This window comes from Nycticebus coucang, chromosome 12 (genome assembly GCF_027406575.1).
Source record: "Nycticebus coucang isolate mNycCou1 chromosome 12, mNycCou1.pri, whole genome shotgun sequence".
In the NCBI taxonomy this organism is placed as follows: Eukaryota; Metazoa; Chordata; class Mammalia; order Primates; family Lorisidae; genus Nycticebus; species Nycticebus coucang.
The window spans coordinates 49,082,081-49,090,484 of NC_069791.1; the positions used below are offsets into that span (position 1 = coordinate 49,082,081).

General features: G+C 37.9%; 1 pseudogene; it reads right to left on the reverse strand.

Annotated features, from left to right (window-relative positions):
- On the reverse strand, window positions 1–981 carry LOC128561766 (heterogeneous nuclear ribonucleoprotein D-like; annotated as a pseudogene).
- Between the last annotated feature and the right edge of the window lie 7,423 nt (window positions 982–8,404).

The window sequence follows — 8,404 nt, forward strand, 5'->3', positions numbered from 1 at the left end:
TTAGTATGGCTGGTAATTGTTTTGGTGATTGCCACCCCCTCCAGATGGCTTGCCATAGGTGCTCTGTTGTCTGCATATCCCTGTCCATACCCATAGTTCCCATAGTTACACCCAGTATAATCATATCCGCCATAGCCACTATAGTTTTGATCACCACCATAGGCACTATTGTAATTTCCATATGCTTGATCATAATAGTTATTAAATGCTTGTTTCCAGTTCTGGCCCTGACCTCGGCCTCTACCCCTGGTACCACCTCGTCCACTGGACGCAGCACCTCTTCCTCCTTTCTGTTGTTGCTGTCGCTACCTATATACTTCTTTGGGCTGTGCAACTTTGATTTCACACTTCCCAGAACCAATTTGATGTATCTGCTTTCTAACAATTTCTTTACTGGCTCTTCATCTGTATATGTGATAAAACCAAATCCTCTCCTTTCATTTGTTTTTGTATCCATGGGAAGTTCAATATTGTCAATCTCTCCAAAGCCTCCAAAATATTCTTTAATTTGTTCTTCAGAAGTATCTGGGCTCAATCCTCCCACAAAAAACCTTTTTAGGGGGCTCTTTCCCTTTTACAACTTTGGCTCTTTGGGGGTCTATCAATTTGCCATCCAGTTTGTGTTCTTTCAGTTCCAAAACCTTATCAACACTAGCAGCATCTTTGAAAAGCACAAATCCAAATCCTCTTGATCTTCCAGTGACTGGATCTGTTTTAATTGTGCAGTCTACAACTTCCCCAAATCGAGACAAATATTCAGTCAGATCTTTCTTGCTTGTATCCCAGCTCAAGACTCCAATAAACATTTTACCGTCATCCTGCTGATTCTTGCTCGCGTTGATCTTGGATCCCTCTGCGAATTCCTCTATGTTGCTGTACTCGGTCATGTCCTCCCTGGTGGAGGAGCTGTGGGCAGCGGGTTGCTGGCGTGCAGTCCGGGTGGCCGCAGGAGCGGCGGTGGAGCGTTGTATGGAGCTGGATTTAAAATGGCGGCGGAAGAGCAAAAATTGATTTTCATTGAATAAAAGATTTAAATTTAAGGCATGAAATATTAAAAATTCTAGAAGAGAGTACGGGAAAAAAACTTCAAGATTTTGGCCCAGGAAAAAAACTTTATGAAGAAGACCCTCTTAGCAGTTGCAACAACATCAAAAATATGAATTGATCAAGCTAAAAAGCTTTTGCACAAGTAAGGGTACCACAAACATAGCAAACAGCCTTCAGAATGGAAGATTTTTGCATGTTATAAATCTGACAAAGGCCTGATAATTAGAATCTACAGGGAAGTCAAATTAATAAGAAATGTGTAAACAACCCTTTGCATAAGTGGGTGACAGATTTGAACAGAAACTTCTCTGAGGATGACAGATAAATGGCCAACAAACACATGAAAAAATGCTCATTGTCTTTAATCATCAGAGAAATGGAAATCAAAACCACTCCAAGATATCACCTAACCAAAGAAAGATTAGCCCACATTACAAAGTACTGAAACACCAGATGCATACATGGATGTGGAGAGAATCTACACTGATAGTGGGATTCAAAACTAATGCAGCCTTTTTGGGGAGAAGTATGGAGAATCCTCAAACCTCTAAAAGTAGACCTTTCATTTGACCCTGCAATCCCATTACTAGGTATCTACCCAGAAGAACAAAAAGCATTTTACCACAAATACATTTACACTAGAAAGTTTATTGTGGCTCAATTGATAATTGATAAGTCATGGAAACAAACTAAGTGCCTATCAACCAGTGAACGGATCAACAAACTGTGGTATACATATAACACCGGATATTATTCACCTATAAAAAAGATGGAGAGTTTACATTTTTATATTTACCTAGATGGAGTTGAAATACATTCTTCTTAGTAAAATATCACAAGAATGAAAAAATAAACATCCAATATACTCCTTACTAATATGAAATCAACATATAAATAATTAGATGCTTATAGAATAATAAAACATTAATATAGTCCAGTTTGGGGGTAGAGGGAAGCAGAAGGCGGAGGGGGAGGATGTTTGACAGATGGAGGAAGGGCATGAGGCAGATTCTCACCTAAAGTGCACATTGTGAGGGTTTATAACAGGCCCCCTGGGTGAGAGGCTCTTCTACAAATGGAACTTTCCCCTGCAAATGAGAACAATGTAACCTAAAAATTGCATCCTTATATTAATTAGAAAAAATTAAAAAATACAAAAAAAACTTTCTAAAAGCTCACTATTGTACCTGGGCAATAAACAGTGAGTCAGAATTATTTATTACATGATGATTATTTATTCATTCACTTCTTTTGAGTTCTATGTTGAAATAGTATTCTTAGGTACATGCATATTTTTTTTTTTTTTGTAGAGACAGAGTCTCACTGTACCGCCCTCGGGTAGAGTGCCGTGGCGTCACACGGCTCACAGCAATCTCTAACTCTTGGGCTTACGCGATTCTCTTGCCTCAGCCTCCCGAGCAGATGGGACTACAGGCGTGCGCCACAACGCCCGGCTATTTTTCTGTTGCAGTTTGGCCGGGGCTGGGTCCGAACCCGCCACCCTTGGCATATGGGGTCGGCGCCCTACTCACTGAGCCATAGGCGCCGCCCGGTACATGCATATTTTAAAAGAAATTAACTACTGGTTTGAAAAATAAATCAATTATCATTAAAGTGTATTCCCAATAATTATTTTTGCCTTACATAATGACACTACATTAACTCCAGAAGTTTTCGACTTTATTTTGTTGCACAGTGTATATCTTCCTTTCTTTATTTTAATTTTTTAAATCAGTAAAAATTTAAATTATTAAGGAGAGACAAATGTTTTTGTTACCTGAATACTTTGAATCATGCTTGAGTCAGGCCTGTAACCAGAATAATATTCATTGCACTCCATAGGCATGTGTTTTTTCTTCAGTTTCCCACTCTTCCCCATTCTTGGTTTTGAATGATTAATGAGAACACACAGTGTTTGGTTTCTATTTCTGAGATAACTTCACTTAGAAAAATAATCTTCAGTCCATCTAAGTTAGTGGAAAAGACATTATTTCATTCATTTGTATGACTGAATAGTAATCCATGATATGCATACCGTATTTTCTTTATGCATGAACAAATTGATGGGCACTTAGGTTGATTTTACATCTTTGCAATTGTGAATTGTGCTGTAATAAACATTTGAGTGTATATGGTTTTCATAAAATGACTTCTCTTTACATTTGTTTTCTTTACATTTATTTATTTGGGGGAATCTCCATACCTTTTCTATAGAGTTTACACTTATTTGCAGTCCCACTAACCATGATTAACATCTTGTTCTCTGCATGCATGCCAGCATCTATCACTTTTTTCACTTTTGAATAAGGGCCATTGTGACATGTGGGAGTTAGGTTTCTAGTGTAGTTTAGGCTAGGCATTTCTGGAGAGCTTATTGATCAGAATCCAGGTTCCTAAAACCGCATAAGTGCTGACACATCCCACTAACGGCTAAGAATAGGCTGGTGGTATACACAGGATGTCTGGCACTGGGCAACAAGAGAAGAAAGCTGAAGAGGCAGATATTTCAGGTCCTGTGGGCCATGGGAGGACTTTGGTTTTGCTTTGAGTGAGGTGGGAGCCATGGAGGGCTCTAAGCAGAGGAGCGACTTGTTTTAATGTGGGTGTTCAGAGGTGCCCTGTCTGAGGATAAGGGTGGAAGCCAGAAGCAGGTAAAGGGGACTGCAACTGCAGCAACGATGACGATGCTGATGGCTCAAACTAGATGTGTGCCCTGAATAGGCTCTAGAGGCAGCAGACAGAATTGCCAAGGACATGGGTGTGACAGTGATAGAAAGTTATTAAGGAAAACACTTCCCACTAGTGGGAAGGCATCCCCAAATTTAACTCTTGGAGACTCAGCCAAATCTTATCTGACAATTAAATTTTTTTGAGTGCTGTGTCAGAGCCTTCATAAAAATTGAAAATATAATAAAATAACAAGAGCAATTATTAAAACAAATTCTGTGCCTGCTGAAATGTCCTAGAAAATTAAGTACAGGTGGTCATAAAAGTGTTGGATTTGAATGCATGCTGGAGTGAGGAAAGAAATTATTAATGGTTGCTGGTAATGAAAATGCATTTCATAGCCTGAGGGAGCTTAGTCAAAATTTTATCAAAACTGATAAAAGGCTCAACATAAATTTGAAGTGAATGCCTTTGTCCAATATTTCTAGTATTCAGAGGAATATTGGAAGTAGGAAGAAGAGACTACATGAACTTTACCAATGTGAACTTATTTTTCATAGAGTATGGTGTGCTAGGATTCTTGTCCAAAAATAGAGTAGAATCTTTACTCTTTCAATTATCCATTCTCAGAGTAATAAGTAAATGACTGATTCACAGGTAGAATCACACAGTTAATGTGATTAAAACAAGCAAGAACTGATATCCAAAGCAAACAAGTATAATATAAAAGTCCAAATAAATAAAATGTACAGAGCATAGTTTGTTGCTTTATTTTAAAAAAAAATTTAAGCTAAAATAGGTAGAAGATATTATTATTATTGTTATTATTTTGTCACTCTGGGTAGAGCAGTGTGGCCTCATAGCTCCTAGCAACCTCCAACTCTTTGTCTTGAGCAGCCCTCTTGCCTCAGCCTCCTGAGTAGCTGGAACTACAGGTGTGTGCCACTATGCCTGGCTAGTTTTTCTACTTGAGTAGAGATGGGATCTTGCTCTTGCTCAGGGAACTTTCTTACTCCTGAGCTCATGCAATCCACCTGCCTTGGCCTCCCAGGGTTACCAGTATGAGCCATCATGACTGGCCGTAGAAAAGTTAGATAATTAGGATAAAAAGGGATGGAATTATACTAAAGTTGAAGTAAGTATTGATACTTTCTGAGATTCACAAGCTTAGTATTAACCAGTTCTTGAAGTCACACTGTTGTATTTTTATTTTAATATAAACTTTATTAATTACATCTTGATGCTTTGATAAAGCTGAATCATACAGAGAACTGTGTATTCTTTAATTCTTCTACTGGCTTAGAAAGAAAATGAATTTTTATTGACATGAACAGAAGAATGAATTAATGGCAATATCACCTCAATGATTTCACTGATAATGTCTTTTTATAATTTCAAATTAATGTGAGGGTCAAAGAACTAGGTTACAATGTTTGCATTTGATAGGTAAAGTTCCTCTTGTAGTTTGTTCTGAACCTGAGAGGTGTCCCATATAACCTTACATAGTGCCCATTAATAGGAGCACACCAATCCTCTTCCATCCTCCCCTTTCTCGCCTCTCTCATTCCTCCTCCCCTCAACTTGAATTGTATAGAGTTTTTCTCTTATGTGGACATGTATCAGATCATCTACTGGTTTCATATTAGTATCGCCTACATTGGATAATTGCTTTTCCATTCTTCTAATACTTTGCTAAAAAGAAAATGTTTTAACTCCATCCAGGTTAATACAAAAGATGTAAAGTATCTTTTTAATGGCTTAATAGTATGACATGGTATACATGTACCACAGTTTTTTAACCCATTCCTGAGTTTACGGGCATATACGTTTTTTCCACATTTTGGCATTTGCAAATTCAGCTGTGATAAATAATCTAGTCTAAATGTCCTTATCATAAAATTATTTTTTTTTCTTTCTGGATAGATTCCCAGTAATGGTGCAATTGGAATTTCTTTCTTCAGTAGGTCCTTGGTCTCAGGAATTCAAAGAATGAGCTGATAGACCACAGATCATTGGTAAGATAGGATTTATTACACAGAAAAGAATACAGAAAAAGCACCAGAGCTTTTGGCAGAGGAAAAGACTCTAGTCAGAAAATCTCTGTGTGGCTCCTTTGTCTAGGGGTATATATAGCCCGGAGAGTTACATTTGCCCAGGACTTTGTAGATGGAAAAACACTTTTTCAAAGTGACTGAGCACATTAATGAATGAATGAATATAGTTTCTTCATGAAATTGCTCAGGCCTATCAAATCAGGGAACCCTGTTCAGCCATCAATGGGGGAACCCTGTTCACTGTCATTTTCAGCATTAGAAGTTGTGTGTGCTGCATAGGGCAGCTTCACACTGGTAGGTACTGTACTCTGACAGCAGAGGGAGCTGTCCGAGGCCTCCCTCAACTTCCTTTGGACTTAGGCCATGGTGGCCCAACACCACAGCACTTGGCTTTTTAGCCCTGGCCCTGCCAGGGCCACCTCACCACACCACTCTGGGCACAGACACAGAAGGTGTGGCAGGTCCTCCTGGGAGGTCTGGTGCAGCCTGAGCTGGGGCACCACCCACCCTGTATCAATGGGATTGCAGGATCAAATGGAGATTTCTTCCTCCAAATTTATAGTGGTTCTTTATTTCTGAAAAAAACATTGAGGCGAAATGTTTTTTAGTAAGTTAAATGAGCAGTAGTACAGTCATTTGCATTGCTTGTGAACAAAATTATCTCTGGTTAACCACTAATTTTATTCAATTAAGTTATTATCATGGGATAGTCTCTGTTTATCTATATATTAATTGTCATTAATCATTAAAACAATGAATATTATTTCAATTTTGCTACTCCCACCAGAGATAGGCATAGATAGCAGAAAATTTTGCTGAAACTAGGTATTCATTGAAATAAAATCAATACAAAGATAGGTAATGGCAGTTGCCTAAATCTTAATCTCCTAAAATAGTATTAAAACATACACCAATAACACGCAAAAACTAAAAAACACCCAAATTCATATCTTTAGTATGTTTAGGGGTCAGAGGATAGAAAGATAGTAATCCGTTTCTTGGGAGTTAACCCTAAATCTCATTACAAATCTTTCACAGAGCTCTAGGGATTTCACATAAACAGGCAACCCAGAAATAGGAAGGCCATACTAATTGTGGAGAATCCAAAAAGGAGTCCCAGTAGATCCGTTTTCTGAGTAGAGGGAAAAGACTTGAAAGTTTGTTCTGGACTCTATGAGTCAGTCTTGGAAACAACATTTCTGGGGAGAAGAGGGTAAAAAGCAAAGATGCCGAAACTTTTCAAGCCAGAAGAGGATGGTCATCAACCTTCCATCTCTTAAAACAAAACAACTTTCAGCCCAGCATCCTGTATCCAGCTAAATTGAGCTTCATTTATGATGGCGAAGTTAAATATTTTAATGACATACGCACATTGAAGAAATTTGCCATAAACAAACCAACTCTTCAGAATATCCTCAGATCCACCCTCCATAATGACAAGCACAATGTTCTACCACCAAACTAAACTCACTCTGAAATTCTTAACCAAAATCCAATTTCCACAGTGTGAAAAGATTCAAAATTTCCACTGGACTTTTAAAAAACTTGACACCCAAAATGCTACCAGGCTTATCAATACCCTCAATTAATGTGAACAGCTTAAACTGTCTTCTTAAGAGGCACAGGTTGGCTGACTGGATACAAAAACTCAGGCCAGATATCTTCTACATATGAGAATCTCATCTTACCTTAAAGGATAACCCACCCTGATGCCCTTCCGAGTGAAGGGATGGACATTTGTAATCCAGGCTAATGGAAATCAGAAAAAAGCAAGGGTGGCAATTTTATTTGCAGATACACCAGATTTTAAACCAACTAAAGTAAGGAAAGACAAGGATAGTCACTTCATATTTGTTAAGGGCAACACTCAATATGATGAGATTTCAATTATTAACATGTATGCGCCCAACCAGAATGCTCCTCAATTTATAAGGGAGACCCTAACAGACATGAGCAATTTAATATCTTCCAGCACCATAATTTTTGAAGATTTTAACACCCCTTTGACAGTGTTGGATAGATCCTCCAATAAGAAAATAAGCAAGGAAATTTTGGACTTAACTTCACCATACAACAATTGGATTTAACAGACATCTACAGAACATTTCATCCTAACAAAACTGAATACACATTCTTCTCATCGGCCCATGGAACATCCTCCAAAATTGATCACATCTTAGGTAAGAAGTCTAACCTCAGCAAATTTAAAAGAATAGAAATTATTCCTTCTATTTTCTCAGATCATCAAGCAAATAAAAGTTGAACTCACAAATAACGGGTATCTGCATAATCATACAAGGACATGGAAACTAAATAACCTTATGCTGAATGACAGCTGGGTAATAGATGAGATTAAGAAGGAAATTGCCAAGTGTTGGGAACAAAACAATAATGAAGACACAAATTATCAGAACCTATGGGATATTGCAAGGGCAGTCCTAAAAGGGAAATTTATAGCATTGCAAGCCTTCCTCAAGAGAATAGAAAGAGAAGAAGTCAATAACTTCATGGGACATCTTAAGCAACTTGAAGAAGAAGAACATTCCAACCCCAAACCCAGCAGAAGAAAAGAAATAACTAAAAATCGAGCAGAATTAAATGAAATTGAAAATAAAAGAATTATTCAAAAGATCAAT